The 21,153-nt window shown below is 33.4% G+C and overlaps 1 protein-coding gene across 1 annotated transcript in view; it reads right to left on the bottom strand.

Moving 5' to 3' along the window:
* Nucleotides 1-7,800, bottom strand: part of LOC139849711 (rust resistance kinase Lr10-like) — a 48,739-nt gene extending 40,939 nt beyond the window's left edge. Inside the window, 1 exon segment of the mRNA XM_071839343.1 lies at nucleotides 7,766-7,800. The gene's annotated coding sequence lies outside the window, so the exon portion shown is untranslated.
* Between the last annotated feature and the right edge of the window lie 13,353 nt (nucleotides 7,801-21,153).

Raw genomic sequence — 21,153 nt, 5'->3', positions numbered from 1 at the left:
TCTATCACACAATATCAAACATGTTAAGAGATTAATATATCACATAATATATACATGTTAATAATATATAGTTTCCAACAAAAATGTTAAGCAATCATTTTTAAAGAAAACACGGTCGACGTCCAGACTCACTAATGCATCCTAACAAACTCGATAAGACACACTAATGCAAATTTTCTGGTTCTCTAAGACCAACGCTCGGATACCAACTGAAATGTCCCGTTCTTATTGATTAAAAACGTTCCATATTAATTGATTTCGTTGCGAGGTTTTGACCTCTATATGAGACGTTTTTCAAAGACTGCATTCATTTTTAAAACAAACCATAACCTTTATTTCATAAATAAAGGTTTAAAAAGCTTTACGTAGATTATCAAATAATGATAATCTAAAATATCCTGTTTACACACGACCATTACATAATGGTTTACAATACAAATATGTTACATCGAAATCAGTTTCTTGAATGCAGTTTTTACACAATATCATACAAACATGGACTCCAAATCTTGTCCTTATTTTAGTATGCAATAGCGGAAGCTCTTAGTATTCACCTGAGAATAAACATGCTTTAAACGTCAACAAAAATGTTGGTGAGTTATAGGTTTAACCTATATATATCAAATCGTAACAATAGACCACAAGATTTCATATTTCAATACACATCCCATACATAGAGATAAAAATCATTCATATGGTGAACACCTGGTAACCGACATTAACAAGATGCATATATAAGAATATCCCCATCATTCCGGGACACCCTTCGGATATGATATAAATTTCGAAGTACTAAAGCATCTGGTACTTTGGATGGGGTTTGTTAGGCCCAATAGATCTATCTTTAGGATTCGCGTCAATTAGGGTGTCTGTTCCCTAATTCTTAGATTACCAGACTTAATAAAAAGGGGCATATTCGATTTCGATAATTCAACCATAGAATGTAGTTTCACGTACTTGTGTCTATTTTGTAAATCATTTATAAAACCTGCATGTATTCTCATCCCAAAAATATTAGATTTTAAAAGTGGGACTATAACTCACTTTCACAGATTTTTACTTCATCGGGAAGTAAGACTTGGCCACTGGTTGATTCACGAACCTATAACAATATATACATATATATCAAAGTATGTTCAAAATATATTTACAACACTTTTAATATATTTTGATGTTTTAAGTTTATTAAGTCAGCTGTCCTCGTTAGTAACCTACAACTAGTTGTCAACAGTTAGATGTATAGAAATAAATTGATAAATATTATCTTGAATCAATCCGCGACCCAGTGTATACGTATCTCAGTATTGATCACAACTCAAACTATATATATTTTGGAATCAACCTCAACCCTGTATAGCTAACTCCAACATTCACATATAGAGTGTCTATGGTTGTTCCGAAATATATATAGATGTGTCGACATGATAGGTCGAAACATTGTATACGTGTCTATGGTATCTTAAGATTACATAATATACAATACAAATTGATTAAGTTATGGTTGGAATAGATTTGTTACCAATTTTCACGTAGCTAAAATGAGAAAAATTATCCAATCTTGTTTTACCCATAACTTCTTCATTTTAAATCCGTTTTGAGTGAATCAAATTGCTATGGTTTCATATTGAACTATATTTTATGAATCTAAACAGAAAAAGTATAGGTTTATAGTCGGAAAAATAAGTTACAAGTCGTTTTTGTAAAGGTAGTCATTTCAGTCGAAAGAACGACGTCTAGATGACCATTTTAGAAAACATACTTTCACTTTGAGTTTAACCATAATTTTTGGATATAGTTTCATGTTCATAATAAAAATCATTTTCTCAGAATAACAACTTTTAAATCAAAGTTTATCATAGTTTTTAATTAACTAACCCAAAACAGCCCGCGGTGTTACTACGACGGCGTAAATCCGGTTTTACGGTGTTTTTCGTGTTTTCAGGTTTTAAATCATTAAGTTAGCATATCATATAGATATAGAAAATGTGTTTAGTTGATTTTAAAAGTCAAGTTAGAAGGATTAACTTTTATTTGCGAACAAGTTTAGAATTAACTAAACTATGTTCTAGTGATTAAAAGTTTAAACCTTCGAATAAGATAGCTTTATATGTATGAATCGAATGATGTTATGAACATTATTACTACCTCAAGTTCCTTGGATAAACCTACTGGAAATGAGAAAAATAGATCTAGCTTCAAAGGATCCTTGGATGGCTTGAAAGTTCTTGAAGCAGAATCATGACACGAAAACAATTTCAAGTAAGATTTCCACTCGAAATAAGATTGTTATAGTTATAGAAATTGAATTAAAGTTTGAATATGATTATTACCTTGTATTAGAAAGATAACCTACTATAAGTAACAAAGGTTTCTTGATCTTGGATGATTACTTGGAATGGATTTAGAAAACTTGGAAGTAAACTTGCAATCTTGGAAGTATTCTTGATTTTATGAAACTAGAACTTTTGGAATTTATGAAGAACACTTAGAACTTGAAGATAGAACTTGAGAGAGATCAATTAGATGAATAAAATTGAAGAATGAAAGTGTTTGTAGGTGTTTTTGGTCATTGGTGTATGGATTAGATATAAAGGATATGTAATTTTGTTTTTATGTAAATAAGTCATGAATGATTACTCATATTTTTGTAATTTTATGAGATATTTCATGCTAGTTGCCAAATGATGGTTCCCACATGTGTTAGGTGACTCACATGGGCTGCTAAGAGCTGATCATTGGAGTGTATATACCAATAGTACATACATCTAAAAGCTGTGTATTGTACGAGTACGAATACGGGTGCATACGAGTAGAATTGTTGATAAAACTGAACGAGGATGTAATTGTAAGCATTTTTGTTAAGTAGAAGTATTTTGATAAGTGTCTTGAAGTCTTTCAAAAGTGTATGAATACATATTAAAACACTACATGTATATACATTTTAACTGAGTCGTTAAGTCATCGTTAGTCGTTACATGTAAATGTTGTTTTGAAACCTTTAGGTTAACGATCTTGTTAAGTGTTGTTAACTCAATGTTTATAATATCAAATGAGATTTTAAATTATTATATTATCATGATATTATGATGTATAAATATCTCTTAATATGATATATATACATTAAATGTCGTTACAACGATAATCGTTACATATATGTCTCGTTTCGAAATCATTAAGTTAGTAGTCTTATTTTTACATATGTATTTCATTGTTAATACACTTAATAATATATTTACTTATCATTTAACATAATTAACCAAGTGTATCAATATCTTAATATGATTCATATGTACGTAGTAAGACGTTGTTATAACGATAATCGTTATATATATCGTTTTTGAGTTTCTTAAATTAATAGTCTCATTTTTATGTATATAACTCATTGTTAAAATACCTAATGAGATACATACTTATAATAAAATCATGTTAACTATATATATAACCATATATATGTCATCGTATAGTTTTTACAAGTTTTAATGTTCGTGAATCACCGGTCAACTTGGGTGGTCAATTGTCTATATGAAACCTATTTCAATTAATCAAGTCTTAACAAGTTTGATTGCTTAACATGTTGGAAACACTTAATCATGTAAATAACAATTTCATTTAATATATATATAAACATGGAAAAGTTCGGGTCACTACAACCAGGGCTACTGGAAAGTTGATTTTCAGTTAGTTCGTTTCGAGTAGATGATTTTCCATTTAGACCTCGTCTTAATCCGAGTTACGGTTTAGGATCTATGGCCTTCCGAAAGTCAATACTCCTTTGTAACGTTGTGCTGAAAATTCGGACCTACTCGCACTTAGACCCTCACCCCGGTCAAACTAAGACGAGTTTGAGTCTAAAAATTGGTCCGAAACTAGAGGACTCCCATACGGAGCCATGGCCACTGATTTTGTGTCTTTTCGATTTATGTAGAGGTCGTAGCAGCTGATCCAATTCAGCCTATTGTTTTGACCACTATACTTGATTAACTTACTTAGCTTTTATGATGATGAATGATGATGATGATGATGACACTTAAACTATTTTATGCACTATTAGAACTTATAAAGACAACCTACTGACCTAGTAACCTTTGATTTAGGTTGACGAACTTTCGGACCGACTTACTACTTGCACACTTTCGTATCAACTTGTATTGCTTATTCACTGTGAGTTATAGCATCCCTTTTTACAACTTTTTTTCTATTTTTGGGAATGAGAATACATGCGCTTTTTATACGTTTTACATGCTAGGCACGAGTACTTAAACTTTATATGTGTGTGGGTTATACAACGGCATAAATATTCCCCTTAGCACGGTAACGTTTAACTATTGGTTTTTGAACCCGTAGACGCGAATATTAAGGTATGGATCCATAGGGCTTGACATCCCCACTCGGGCTAGTCGCGCTAGCATTTAACGGGTGTTTAATATTTCGAGGACATTCGCACTCGCCAGGTGTACTTTTAGGGGGTGATATACATACGTTAAGTCTAGTTACCATGTGCCCACGATTTTACATATATTTTTCATACTGTTTTGATACGCTGTTTGCAGCACTGAAATCTCGTGGCCTATCTTACATTACTGTTACAACTTAAACTATAGCTCACCAATATTCGTGTTGACTTTTTAAGCGTGTATTTCTCAGGTGCTTAGAGGTTTATTGCTTCCGCTGTTATACTTGCTGTCATGCTGTTACTGAATTGCTGTTAAGGACCTGCTGTATTAGATATCCGCTGCATTACTAGAGATGTCTCAATCATGGAACTTTTCTTTTGCATTCGTAGTTTATGTTAATTTCAAACAATGGTTTTGTAACGACCTTAGGGTCAAATAGTTATGTTTATGCTCCTATTCATAGGATGCCCGCTATCTTTTGTAAAACGTTATCTTTTTATGAATGCAAACTGATTTTCAAACAGCATATAGTGTTTGACCTTGTGATGATCCTGTTGTTGATGATCCGTACACGATGGTTTTGTACGGGGCGTCACAAATCATCTCGTCCACCATAGTAGGATTTTGCTTCTCACCATCATCTACATCGGTCAAACATGTCCTAACATGTTCCCAAACTGTTTCCCGCTTGCACCCTTTAAAAACCTTCTAGACACGAGTACATTTTGTACTCGTCACCAGACGATATAAAACCCTCATACTTCTCTCCCTTCATCAGGACCTTCACGCCACGTGTGATTTTTATAACTCCACCTACGGCCAAATAGGCGTATCCTTGAGAATCCAACACGCATAAGGAAATTAGATTTTCGCACATCCTTTGTGTGTACACCACACCACCAAGAGCGTAAGCAGCTCCGTGAAACAATTTTATTTTCACCATGCAAACACCCTTAACATCACATGTTGAACCATCACCTAAAGTCAGCACCCCCACCTTCTTTAATATTAGTTTATCAAAATAAGCTTTCTTGGAACACACATGCATCGTACAACCAGAATCTAAAATCCATTCATCTTGAGCAGAAGTAGAACTTTTGGAGACTGTGAGAACGTCTCCGGAATTAACCGGTTCATTAACTAAGCTTATGAACCCACAGATTTATCTTCACCATTCTTCCAGAGTGGACAAACCTTCCTGTAGTGACTCCACTCATGGCATTTGAAGCACTGGATACCCTTCACGCCATCTCCTGATATAGACCTACTGTTATCACTAGATATCCTCTCGGCAAACCTTCCCCTTCCATGACCAACCATAGCAAAACCATGCTCAAAACAGTCACTGGATCATCGTCTCCTATCCTGTGATAAAATTGCCAGTACTACCTCCTCCATCTTTACAGTAGCCTTACGGTAAAAAACAGTAGTGACCAAAATACCATACGAACTGGGAAGCGAGGTAAGAAGAATAAGGGTCTTATCTTCTTCCTCAATACAATCCTCAACTTTTGCAAGTTGATCAACCAGACCATTAACACATTTAAGTGTTCGATAATATTCCAATCGTCATCCGCCATCTAAAATGGCTCCACCTTAAATTGCATACCGTCTTTTTCCCGCCATCTCCAAACAAAAACTATCCTAAACACCTGGATGCTCTGATACCACTTGTTATGACAACTTGCCTATCGCACCCACACGAGCGGAAGTGAGGATATTATTGTTGGAGACAAAGTTGCGAGAAATAATAGAATGCAAAATTAAGTAACTGATAACACAGTGATTTAACGTGGTTTGGTAAAATCATGCCTACGTCGACCCCAAGAGTCTCCTTTATTCTTATAATATAAAAGAACCCGGTACATGAAAAAGTACACTATGAGTTAAACCCAAACCCAAGCCCGTTAGATATTAGGATAAAATTTAAGTTTCTAGTACATTTTTTTACACTCCTTACAAGAATAAAACTCTCACCCTCACAAAGAAAGGTTCCTGTTGATATTACCGATCAACTCCCTATCTACTTTGTAAGTATACCCTCACAAATAAATACTCTCCGTTGATATTATCGATAACAATGTTCTCTCATTTGTGATATGTGATCCTCTATGGATGCTTTTCTCTTCGGTGCATGGCCATTTATATATAGTGTTTTCTTCCCATGTGAAAACAATATATGAAAACAATCTTACAATTATGGCCAAACTATTCCTTCTTTGACTTCACATCGTCTGAAATGTGAAAACATTTCACCATTTCTTCAATAATAGGCAAGACACTACTATCCAACAGTGTATGAAAATAGGCCATGCAAATATCATATCTATAACATTAGTCAAGTTAATAAATGTGAGCCAACTAAATTGACTACCGTCTAACAGTACATGTTTTATATATTTTAACGGCAATATCGAGCTCATCTGCATTTCATTTGAATCGATTTCATGAACTTTTGATACTTATTTTAGTATGAAATTGGGTTCACATGATATTGTTGAATAATGATTAAGTTACGCGAAATTTGACATATTTATAATATTTTGCGCGCCTACCATTTTTGATCATTCTCACTCATATGAGGTTCAAATAAAGTGATTCAAATGCCCACAACTCGATGAGCTTACAACTTTCGTCTTGATGACTTTCTGGGATTCTAAAGGAGCAGTCGTATAAACAAGCAAAAAGTTGGCTATTGAAACAGGACAGCAAGTAGCCTGATATAATATTGGGCTGCGAATTGAGAGGTGGATTTCAAAAACTCAAACACCTACATCTGATTAGGGTGACGGCTGGAATTTAGCTTCATTCGACATCAAGACTTAAGGAATTTTTTTACGCAAGTTACAAGTGAAAACCACACTAACCATCCACGTTGAAAATAGATTACAGGGACCATACTAATAATTTAGTACAAAACAGATGAAATTTTTTCTTATTATGATTTTTACTATACTACTACTAATATATTTATATATCTAAGACCATTTGTAATGGTTACCGGTCACATGCGGTGTCACTTGTCTTTTTGCACTTTTTGAATGAGTAAGACGTGTTTCTTTTTTTAGTGGAGTATTGGTGGTGTTACTTTTTAGTGTTAGTTATGAGTATTGTGATGATGTGTTAAAATATAATTGGGTTAAGTATTAAATGGGGATATAAATAATATTTTTAAATTAATAAAAAAATAAAAAACAAGAAACGGGTCACTTAACCCGTCTCTTTGTGACAAACGCCAAAGTGACACACCAAGTGACACACCATTACGGGAGGAGGGTGGTGTCACTTTTGCCACATGTTCAAAGTGACGGTGTCACTTTACACCGATACAAGTAGCCTAATAATGGAATAGGATTGAGAAGGGATATTACCTAGAATCAGTGTCAGTTTTTCTTTTCTATGGGGTATTTCTGCAACTAGCAAGCAAACAATCAAGAAAGATTAATTAGATTAGATTAGGCATGAAATCAGGTCCGCCCAGATTTAGGACTAAACGAAGAACATAAAGCAAGAGGACGAAAAAAGCCATGAATACCTTTTTTGGTGTATAAACACTCAAAATCTCCATTGTCAGTTGTATTACAGCGGTTTCCGTACTTGTGACACTGGTCGCAGGAATTTGACAAAGGAAATGAAACACGGAATACATAAGAGAGAAGTGAGAAAATGTTGGTATCATTAAATGATAATCCTTTGCGTTGCCATTCGTCTTTGAGCGGCAACTGTATTATTTGACATTCATGCGGGAGATCATTTGGAATAATTGTATTATTGAATGGATTGTTAAAGTAGAAATTGTGATCTCGGCATCCTTTGTAGCTATTGTATATAGGTTTGCCAATATAAGCGTTGTCAAAATAACTGAGGTTTTTTGTGCATTTGAAGACAGTGATGACGGAATGTATTGAATATGAAAACAGAAGTGGGCTTGGAGAAGTAAAATTGTACATGAGCGCATTACAGCTTTCATTTTGCAAAAGTTTCTCAAATGTTTCGTTTCTGATCCTGAAGGAAGAACTAGAATCTATCTTTACATAAATTTCATACTGCTGTGTACCAAATTGAAAAGTCGGAACCCTCGTACTGCAGTTGACCTTGATCAAGCCACATGACGTATCATCAGACACTGTGTAAAATGGGTAGTTAAAAGGGGATAAATTTGGGCATCTGAAACTTTTGGGGCAGGTATGCATAGCTGAGTGAAGGATAGGCAGACAAGAGAGAGTGAAAAAGAAGATACTGGTCATCATTTTCAAGTATTTTCTATATCAATATGTTTTCAACACCAAGTCTTTTATGCTTAAACTCAAGTCTTGCACCAACTTTTATGCTAAAAAGTTTTTGTAAATTTTCCACGTTGACTAACACCATCGAGACTTCTGACTAACCCACTCACTTAACCCATATCAAACGCCAAAAAGGCAAACTTTGAAAGTTTCATGTGGTTCCCATTCTTACCCGTTTAATACGTCTCAACTTAATTGGCATCATCCAATTTTATAGAACATGAACACAACTTGTTTTAATTTCCAATATCATCACTCTAGAAATGAATATAGACATAAGAACCGTACTGTGTACTAGTAGGTTACTATATACGTTCACACCAACATACGGATTATTTGACCATGACAGACGAGCCTTGGGCCAACCGGTAATGCCGTCATTACTTTTGTTAAACGTTAATATAAGCTTCAATTATAAAACTATATATTTTTGCATAAAGAGACTCGGGTCTAGCATTTGACTTGAAGTTTCTATATACTCCGTACAAGTTAGAGTGGAAAATCTATAAAAGCTTGAAAGGATATATTTTGGTTAATTTGGACTTGATTGATAAAGACAAAGCGTCAAGACTCCACTCATTGACTCCCCATGGTCTTTGCTTAATACTTCATTTGTCACCCTTGCATTTCTCCTCTGAAACACCTAAACAACTGTATATACTTGTAAAATCAAAATATCTAAAGAGTTTTAATATTCCGGAATGTGTTTGGGACCAAACAGATCACCCTTATTATTATTAACTAGTTGTGTGCTCCCGCGATTTGCTGCGGGTTTTGAGCGACTACAAACGTTTTTTTATAAATTAGTCACGATTTAGTTATCCCGTTTATGGTATTCGGTTTTAACAATGAGAAGGTCGAATGTGAGCCAATGTGATAGCGACATGAAATGACACATCTTAGAATGTTTAGGAGTAATAAAAAAAGAAAGTAATATGGATCACATTTTTTGTGGGGAAAAATAAGGTAAAAAAAATAGAGAGGGCGTTGTTGTGCGGGCCTTTAAGAAAAGTTCTAGGGGAAGTGAGAGAGGGGGGGGGGGGGGGGGGTGTTAAAAAAAATAGAGAGAGCGTTGTTGTGCGGGCCTTTAGGAAAAGTTGTAGGGAAAGTAAGGGGGATGTTAAAAAAAAAAACTGTAGCAAAGTAGTATCTCTTGTGAGTACAACTTTCGAAGGTTAATGTATAAGTGTTTAAAGCTTTGAACGGGGTACTATTCACCAATGGTGAATAGGTTGGTGAATAGTACCCCAAGTTTGTCTAATAGTATATATAGATAACATTTTTTGTGGGGAAAAATAAGGTAAAAAAAATAGAGAGGGCGTTGTTGTGCGGGCCTTTAAGAAAAGTTCTAGGGGAAGTGAGAGGGGGGGGGGGGGTGTTAAAAAAAATAAAAAAAATAGAGAGAGCGTTGTTGTGCGGGCCTTTAGGAAAAGTTGTAGGGAAAGTAAGGGGGATGTTAAAAAAAAAAAACCGTAGCAAAGTAGTACCTCTTGTGAGTACAACTTTCGAAGGTTAATGTATAAGTGTTTAAAGCTTTGAACGGGGTACTATTCACCAATGGTGGATAGGTTGGTGAATAGTACCTTGTGCGGGCCTTTAGGAAAAGTTGTAGGGAAAGTAAGGGGATGTTAAAAAAAAAAACTGTAGCAAAGTAGTACCTCTTGTGAGTACAACTTTCGAAGGTTAATGTATAAGTGTTTAAAGCTTTGAACGGGGTACTGTTCACCAATGGTGGATAGGTTGGTGAATAGTATCCCAAGTTTGTCTAATAGTATATATAGATAATAATATAATGATGCGGTTTTTGGTCGTTAATAACCCTAAAACAACAATCAGCTCCTCACTTTTTTACACCCAAACTCATCACCCATACACCCTTCTTCCATGATATGACCTCCGTAACACCTCCATCGCCACTTCCTGCCGGCAGCGCCACCACCGCCAACACAGCAGCACCTTGCTTTTTCACCACCTGATTTTGCTTATATACACTCCCTACTCCTTCCAACGCAGATAACAAAATTAGGGTTACTGTCCGGCGAACATGGCGACGAGCTGCGAGTAACTTCACTTAAGCTTCTTCCTGATTCACAGCTGGATGAAACAAGGGAAAATTAGGGTCTCTAAGCTGTTATTATGTCAACTTAAACTTTTTCCTGATTCACTGCCGAACGAAAAAAGGTAAAATTAGGGTCTGTTCCCTAATGTCGCAGCAACAAAAATTAGGGTTTAGGGTTTCCAGCGTTCGTGGCTTTTGTCTCACTGATTTCTACCTTTTTGGGTTTCAATCTATAATCTGGTGGGATTGTTTCTGCGGTTTGCGATACCTTCACAAAAAATTAAGGTTTGAACTTTCGCAGATTCCCCGTTTCTATTCCAACGACATGTATTTTACTTTTGTTTTTCTGTAGTTTTCAGAACTTATTTTTTTTTTTTGTTATATATGGTGCATTGCGTGTTCACTTTATTATCTGTATTATAAGTATGTTTTTTATTTGATAATTAGGCTTTGGTTTTAGGATATGTTGGATTTTTAGTCTGATTTTTTGGTCGCTTACTTCTCATTTGTGTGTTGTGCATACATTGATTTTACTGTTTTTGTTTGGCGTCGTTGTTGGTTGTTAGTTAGTTTATAACAAAGATCAAGTAATTCTGTAGAAGCTACTTCACCATCCGTTCATTAGTGGTGCTTGCTCGAGGTCTTCAAATACGAAACAGAGACGTATTTAAAGAATCGAATTCGTCGATTCAAATTCAATAAAATTGATTATCTAGTCAGTGATAACTTAGAGATTAAAGCTTTTAATTTCATTACAAAGTTGTTAATTTTTTTGCATGATATTATACTAATTGGATCTCAATTTGAAGTATCACCAACTCATTTAGACCACTCCCAACCATGACGCACTTCCTCTCCATGACACACCGCCACATCAGCGCCACATCAGCTTTCTTTCTCCATTTATTTTTCACTTCCTTCCCATCACACACCACTATATACTTCCTCCCCATCACATACCCACAAAATTAATTAATTAATTAATGTACAAGTTGTTAGTGGTATTGGTAAGTAAATAAAGCACAAAAATATGAGAGAGAAAAAAAATCACGTCCTGAAAATTTCCTGGGGAAGAAATGAGTGAGGGCGGAGTGAATGAGGAAGCTTGAGGAAGCTTGAGGGCGGAGTGAATGCCAATGGAGTCCTCGAGGGCGGAGTTGAGGAAGCTTGAGGGCGTATACCGTTGGGAATGGTCTTATTATGTGTGGTATGATGATACACATAATGATCCATCTCAATAAAGAAACACTATTAACAGCATTACGGCTAGAATGTTTTCGGCATAAGTCATCACGGGCGAGCAACATCTTCCCGGCTCTACTTTAGTAACCCAACCAGAAGGTTACTTACGTATGAATCCGGGAAGAATCGTACCGGACGAAGGCTGGCCGAGGCGATTACTTAAGACTTACCTTACTTAGACAAGTGCGCAGGCTACCGGCACCAGCTAGTCGGGTACAAAGGCATTAAGGAACCGGGATCCATGTCGTCAGATAAAAAGGCCTGCTGGACCGTGAACACCGGGCACCCGATAACCTTTATAAGGTAACCTATAAGCCGACTATGATCTTTCCCGACTGTAACACTACCGTGAAGAAACACTTGGAATAAACACCAGGCAAAACCTTCTTAACTGAATAAGACATTCATCCGTCATGACCTGGAAGGACCTACCACACTCTCGGGACTACCACGACTTCAAGGTTTAGGTATCCAGGCCCGGCACAAAGATACCATCCCGGAACAAGCACGCTGTCCGGAAATAAATGCATTGTCCCGGAACAGGCACTTCATCCCGGAATAAGTGCACTGTCCCAGAACGAGTACTTGATCCCAGAACAAACATACAAACAAGCTGCACGCCACGTCAGCCCACGAATCTAGGAAAGTTTGTTAGGATCTGCTCGTTATTCCCATGAAAGGGACAGGTGCCACGTCAGTCCTTGGGATTAGCAAAGTTTATTACAACCATGAAAGGGACATGTGTCACGTCCCATTCCCTCATAACACCTATAAATACACGAACAAGATCATTCATTTAACAACACTGGATGCATTAATGTTACTCTGCCCAAATTAATTACGGTAACATTTCTCCAGCTGATAATACAACTCCGATTAATATTCCAGTCGCTATCGGAGTTAATCTTCACTCTAAGATATTAACTTACCCGATTCCAATCGAGTGAGGTTAATCCCATCGATTGTTTTACACCCTTGAAATCCAAATTTCAAATTGGGGTTAAAAAATTATTGGAGTTAAAACATCCGATTCACTCTTTTTTCTCAAATCAAGCACTCAAGCCCAAAATCTATAACCTAATTAAGATTTTGGTTTGATCAAATGGCGCTATCTAAAGGTACGAAATTAATCACTCCTCAACCTCACGAGCTAGTCAATGAAGACACACGCCCAGGCAACACAATGAAGGCTGACATATACATGATCCACTCATGGGATGCTGGGCAACGACGCAAAGCTGGAGTATTAGATAACTGGAAGCATGAACCCATCATCTTCCCATCATTATCTAATATTAACCCTTCTTCTGAACCGGTTATCATTCGGGCGCACATTTCCAATTGCCAAATTGGACTAATATACACTGACACTGGCCCAGGAGCAGAGGTCATGTTCGAACACTGCTTTTTGCAGCTACCAGAAAGCATCTGAAGGCAAAAGAAAGTCGTAACTTCACCATTAGCAGGATTCAACAGTGCTGCAACTTGGCCAGTAGGTTCCATCACGTTGGAAGTCATTCTAGGAATATTACCTTTCCAAAGCACTGCAGACATCGAATTCTCTATTGTCAAAACAGACTCACAATACAACATCATCCTAGGGTGGAATGCTATGCAAAAAATTGGTGCAATTACGTCAACGGTACATGGCATGTTGAAATTTCCAACCCCAGCCGGAATAGCAACAATCCGGACACAAGAGTTGGAGCCGATTGAGTGTTTGTAGATATTCAAAGGCACCAATGACATTATAATTTACGATGATGACTATGTGTCCCCGAACCCTAAATATCCGGAACAACGGATCCAGGTTGGAGCTACTTTGAACACTAATGCAAAGGACACATTGTGTAAACTCCTAGTAGCAAATATCGATGTTTTCGCCTGGGAGCCATCGGACATGAATGGTGTCCCACGAGAAATAGCACAACACCGGCTAAATGTGAACCCAAACATCACGCCCGTCGTCCAAAAGAAACGAGCTATGGCGTTAGAACAAAGCAAATTCCTGGATGACGAGGTGCAACGGCTTGTCGATGCCGGGATAATGAAGGAAGTAAAATACCAAACATGGGTAGCCAACCCCATCATGGTAAAAAAAGGCAGAGGACTCTTAGCGCATGTGTGTCGACTACTGATGTTATGCGAGGTGTATACGAAATAGTTATATTTTTATTGCGAAATACTATTAAATACGATACAATTTTACACAAGTTATTTATTTATTTATAGAGTGGATATACCTAAACCTTGCTACAACACTATGGCAGTGTACCTAATCGTACAGTAGTGTAGTTTTTAGTAAGTCCGGTTCGTTCCACAGGGAGCTAGCCAAGTTTAACGCTATATTTTTTTTAAAACTATATATATATATGTCTTAAGTCTCAATTAAAACCTAATGTAAAAATATTAAAAATAAATATAACTTAATTTAAAGTGTAAAGTAAATGACTATAATAAAATTGCGATAATTAAAAGTGCGATAAATAAAATGACGATAAATAAAATTGCGATAATTATAAAGTATGATAATTAAAAGTGCGATAAATAAAATGACAGTAAATAAAAGTGCGATGAGATATAAAATAAAGGAATTATGCTTATTTAAACTTCCGTAATCATGATGTTCGACGTGTTGATTTAAGTTTATTACCATGGGTTAATTGTCCTTTGTCCTAGATTATTCGATATGTCCATCTGGTTTTTGTCCATAATAGTCAATCAGTCATAAATATAAAGTGCGAGTGTCCTCGTCAAATTATCCTTATACCCGAAGTCAAATATTTCAACTAATTGAGGACTTAAACTATAATAAGGTTTTAATACATTGTTAATGATTACACCAAGTTATCGACTGTGTGCAATCCAAGGTTTTAATACTTTATTATCAATTACACCAAGTGTCCTTGTACATAATCCACCCCTGTTTTAATGAGTCCATTGACTATTAATCCATCCCCGTGTCCGGTTAAATGAACGATTATTAGTATTTATAAATATCCCACTAATCGTGTCCGATCGAGTGTAAATGGTTATTTATAGATACGTCAAATTGTAAATCTCTATATTAAATTAACGAACTATCATTCAGTTAAACAAATATAAAGCCCATTAATAGTCCATAGTCCAATTTCTACAAGTGTCGGTCTTTTGTTCAAACCCCAATTATGGTACAAAGTCCAATTACCCCGTCTTTACTATTTAGTCTAACATCATGATTACTTCGATTTAAATAAGCATAATAATAACTTAGCTACGAGACATTAATTTAAAAAGATTGAACATAACTTACAATGATTAATAATAGCGTAGCGTTACACGGACAGAATTTTGACTTACACACTTACAGCATTCGCCACTATAACCTTATTATTAACTTAAAATTAAAATTAAAATTAAAATTATAAATATATATATATATATATATATATATATATATATATATATATATATATATATATATATATATATATATATATATATATATATATATATATATATATATATATATATATATATATATTGAGAGATAGAGAAAAGATAGAACAAGATGTAAAATTCGTCCGAAAAACGCTTCAATTTATAGATATGGCAAGTGGCTGGGTGCCATGCGATCGCATGGATTTTCTTCCTCCAGGCCATGCGATCGCATGGCCGTCATTTTCTGGTCACATTGAATTTTAAACGTGGGCTGCTCGTATTTATTTAATATATAATATAATATATATAATTTTATATATATTATATTATATTCTTGTACTCCATTGACTTGTAATTTTAGCTCCGTTGCGTCGCGCGTTGATAGTTGGTTAATGTCCCGGTTTCGGATTTTCGAACATCCTCGCGTACAATTTAATATCTTGTACTTTGCGTTTTGCGACTCGTACTCTTGTAACTTTTAGACGTTTCTTATCAATATATATATATATATATATATATATATATATATATATATATTGAGAGATAGAGAAAAGATAGAACAAGATGTAAAATTCGTCCGAAAAACGCTTCAATTTATAGATATGGCAAGTGGCTGGGTGCCATGCGATCGCATGGATTTTCTTCCTCCAGGCCATGCGATCGCATGGCCGTCATTTTCTGGTCACATTGAATTTTAAACGTGGGCTGCTCGTATTTATTTAATATATAATATAATATATATAATTTTATATATATTATATTATATTCTTGTACTCCATTGACTTGTAATTTTAGCTCCGTTGCGTCGCGCGTTGATAGTTGGTTAATGTCCCGGTTTCGGATTTTCGAACATCCTCGCGTACAATTTAATATCTTGTACTTTGCGTTTTGCGACTCGTACTCTTGTAACTTTTAGACGTTTCTTATCAATAAATTGAACCACTTAGATTGTACTTTGTACTTTTTAGCGTTTTGGTCGTTTACATCTTCAAATCGTCGAATCTGTCTTTTGTCTTCACCTTTTATTATTTAAACGAATATCACTTGTAAATAGAACAATTGCAACCAAAAGCTTGTCTTTCTTGAAGGATAATGCTATGTAATATATGTTCGTTTTTAGCATTATCAACTACAAGGACATCAACAAAGCTTTCTTAAAGGATAACTATCCATTGTCGGAGATCGACTGGAAAGTCGTGTCCCTCGCGGGTCACAAATTTAAAAGCTTCTTAGATGCGTACAGAGGTTACCAACAAATACCAATGGCAGAAATTGACGAAGAAAAAACCGCGTTCTTCACAAATAAGGGCATCTTTTGCTATACCAAAATGCCATTTGGTTTAAAAAATGCATGTGTAACGTACCAAAAAGTGATCGACAAGGCATTCCAGAATCAGATCGGAAGAAACATTGAAGCATACGTGGACGACATTGTCATTAAAAGTAACTCGGAGGAACAGATGATTTTGTAGTGACCCGGAAAATTTCGACTAAATTTAAACTTAATCTTTATATGATTTCGATACGATAAGCAAAATTTATAAAGTTGAGTCTCAAGTTTGAACTACTTTCATGAAATCATTTTACCCTTGACTATTCCCAACGATTCACGAATATTTGTGTGTAAATAAAAATGTAAATATATGTGAATCCCATATATAGGTAGTACTATATATACTGTGTTATTTAAATATCAAGAAATTCAATAAATTATATAATAGATAGATAGGATATAATAAAAAGTAATATATTATATAATTTGCTATATCAATATTATCATCATTATCTTATTACCATATTTGTATCATTAATATTATTATATAAAGTACATATATTTAATATAATATATGAAATTCAATAAGTATAAGTTGTTATATTATTAATAGAGTTAATATTATTATTATTATTATCATTAATAAATTTATAACTAATAATATTAGTGGTATTAATAATAATATTAATACTTTTTTTTATTAGGATCTTTGCTAAAATCAGTGTTAGAAATATTATTATTATCAATAGATAATATATAGATATAAGAGCTGATATATATAAATTGTTATAGAATTATTTGTAATATTGTTATTAATAATATTGAGAGTATTATTAATGAAATTATATTTATTAAAAGATTAATTATAATATATAAATAAAAATATATAAATATAAGAGTAATACAAATATAATATAAAAACAGGTATGAGAATACTAATATAATATATATATATATATATATATATATATATATATATATATATATATATATATATATATATATATATATATATATATATATATATATATACATATACATATACATATATAATACAGTTATATTTAGATATAATGATATTTATGCAGGTATATATATCTGTTTATGGATAAATACAGTTAATTACATATATAAATTGTATAACAAACACAGGAATACATATTCTGTTCCATATTATTGTCAGGTTGCTGTGAATTGATTCTTTGTGTCATCAAATCGTACCACCTAGGGGATAAAATAGATACAAAATTCCAAATTCAGTTGAAACTCCCTATCAGCTTTTTATATTTTAATTCTCCTTCTGTTTATAATTAGTACCTTCTGTCGACCCACTTCTTCTTTAAATTAACGATTGATAATTCATAATTGAATACAAGTAAATCAATTCCCATATTGCTATTAATCGTCCACTGCTATTACCAATTACAACTATCTTTTACAACCTTTAATTTGCTGAATTTAAACAAAAACAGAAGCATACCCGGTCAAACTGCTCTGTACGTATACTAATTTTGTTAATGTTCGAATTTGAATTTTATTTAAAAATGTGTTAATGAGTTCTTGTTAGGAACCTTTTGTTCAAACTATCTGTAGAGTTTCAACTCCTAAATCGTTCTATTAATTATTAATTTTGGAGTCAAAGTCTTGTTTCAAAAAGTCAACCAAACGTGTTCTTGATAAAATTCGACTTAGTTTTTGATGTTTTAAGTTCAATGGATAACCCAGATAGTTTCAAACAATGATTTAGAACTTATGTTATTTAGGAATCTTTGTCTAAAACATTGTAAATCTCAAAATCAAACGATGGGTTCTTATCGTGTTCTTCCTGCTTCAGTTTTATTTTTTTATATTTTATTTCGTTTTATTTTTATTTTTCTGTTATGTAATTTAATTCAGCACATCGTGTTTGTTTCTCTGTTTCATCACCAAGTCTAAATTATACTAGTAATCAATGGTTTGGATTTGAATAAGATTATCTGGTCGTTCTGTTTTTACAAAGATGTAAAAGAGAGATAAACAGATACCAGTTATATATATATATGTATATATATATATATATATATATATATATATATATATATATATATATACACGGATAGCTTTATAATTAGAAAATACGTACTGGATGGATGGTTAAGTGATGGTGTCGGGTTTCGAGAGGTCTCGGGTTCAATCCCTGCTGGGTGCAATTTTTTTAAGATGAGCTTATAAGGTAGCGTAATTATCATTTATTATTTTTATTATTAATACTATTAATATTATTATTGTTATTATTAATTGATGTTATTATTACTAGTATTAATATTATTGTCATTATTATTGTTATTAATACTTGTATCATAATTATAATTATTATTATTATTATTAAGTATTAGTATTATCATTAGTTAATATAATTATTACTACCATTAACACTAATATTACTTATTGTTATTAATATTGTTATTGTAATACTATATCAACTATTATATTAATATCAAAACAAGTATTAGAACAAGTATTATTATTATTATTATCAAGATTAAGGTTATTGATATTAGGAATATTATTATCTTTCTAAAAATTGTAAAATTATTGTTATTATAAAATCAATACAAGTTATTATTATTTTCACTAATACTAGTATTAATATCATTTTTTAATTATTAGTTTTATTATTATTATTATTATTATTATTATTATTAACATAAGTATCAAATTTTAACAAATATTGTTATTATTAATAGTATTATCGATATTAAGAAAGCTATTATTATTGGTAAATCATTATTATCGAAACTATCATTTTGTTACAAATAAAAATTTTATACCTAAAATATACTTAATACATAAATTGTAATTATATTAATAGCTTATATACCTACATAATGACATTATTTATATAAATACTTATATATAACAAACTAATGATATCTTTTATATAATATTAACCATATATATTTAGATATATTAATAGAACTAAAAATATAGATATTAAACATTTTGAATATAAGTTATTAATATAAATAATTATATCATTAATAATAATATACATATTTATTCGATTACAAGAATATGTGTTAATGTATATACAAATGATATAGGTTCGTGAATTCGAGGCCAACCCTGCATTGTTCAATATAGCCATATGTATTTTACTACAAAATACATTAGGTGTGTTTCATTTGCCTTTTTACCCTTTATATTTTTGGGCTGAGAATACATGCGCTGCTTTTATAACTGTTTTATGAAATAGACACGAGTAAATGAAACTACATTCTATGGCTGTATTATTAAACCGAATATGCCCCTTTTTAGTCTGGTAATCTAAGAATTAGAGAACAGACACCTTAATTGACGCGAATCCTAAAGATAGATCTATCGGGCCCAACAAGCCCCATCCAAAGTACCGGATGCTTTAGTACTTCGATATTTATATCATGTCCGAAGGAGGATCCCGGAATGATGGGGATATTCTTATATGCATATTGTGAATGTCGGTTACCAGGTGTTCAATCCATATGAATGATATTTTTGTCTCTATGCATGGGACGTATATTTATGAGAAACGAAAATCTTGTGGTCTATTAAAATAATGGAAATGAATATTTATGATAAACTAATGAACTCACCAACCTTTTGGTTGACACTTTAAAGCATGTTTATTCTCAGGTACGAAAGAAATCCTCCGCTGTGCATTTGCTCATTTTATAGATATTACTTGGAGTCATTCATGGCATATTTCAAAAGACGTGGCATTCGAGTCGTCGAGTTCATCAAGCTTATTATTAAGTCAATTATAGTTGGATATATTATGAAATGGTATGCATGCCTGTCAACTTTCGATGTAATGAAAGATTGTCTTTTTAAAAACGAATGCAATGTTTGTAAAATGTATCATATAGAGGTCAAGTACCTCGCGATGTAATCAACTGTTGTGAATCGTTTATAATCGATATGGACTTCGTCTGGATAGATTAGGACGGGTCTCTATAGTTGGTATCAGAGCGGTGGTCTTAGTGAACCAGGTCTTGCATTAGTGTGTCTAACTGATAATCGTTAGGATGCATTTGTAAGTCTGGACTTTGACCGTGTCTGCATGTCAAAAGTTTTGCTTATCATTTCTAGTCGGAAATCATCTGCTTATCATTCTTATTCTAGACACATCTTACTGCAATGATTGCATGGATAGTGTATAGACAAAAATTCATATCTTAGTATATCTATTAATCTATATCTTAGCATATCTGTCACTGTAGACTTTATCTGACACGTTTCCTTAATTTTCTCCGTAATTCATGGGATCTTTGGAAGTATGTATAGATATTCTATATATAATTAGAATATTATTCGATATTCGAAAATCATTTCATATCAAAACCCTTTAACTGATCGTGAGAGATGGATCCTACACCTAGCTTGGATTCCATTAGTTCCAGAAGCGATTTCGAGATGTATATTGAAGCAGACTCCGAAGTCAATGAACCAGAAGTGCCTCAA

Source organism: Rutidosis leptorrhynchoides, chromosome 5 (genome assembly GCF_046630445.1).
Source record: "Rutidosis leptorrhynchoides isolate AG116_Rl617_1_P2 chromosome 5, CSIRO_AGI_Rlap_v1, whole genome shotgun sequence".
In the NCBI taxonomy this organism is placed as follows: Eukaryota; Viridiplantae; Streptophyta; class Magnoliopsida; order Asterales; family Asteraceae; genus Rutidosis; species Rutidosis leptorrhynchoides.
The sequence above is the reverse complement of the archived record's forward strand: the minus strand, read 5'-3'. Positions and strand labels throughout refer to the sequence as shown.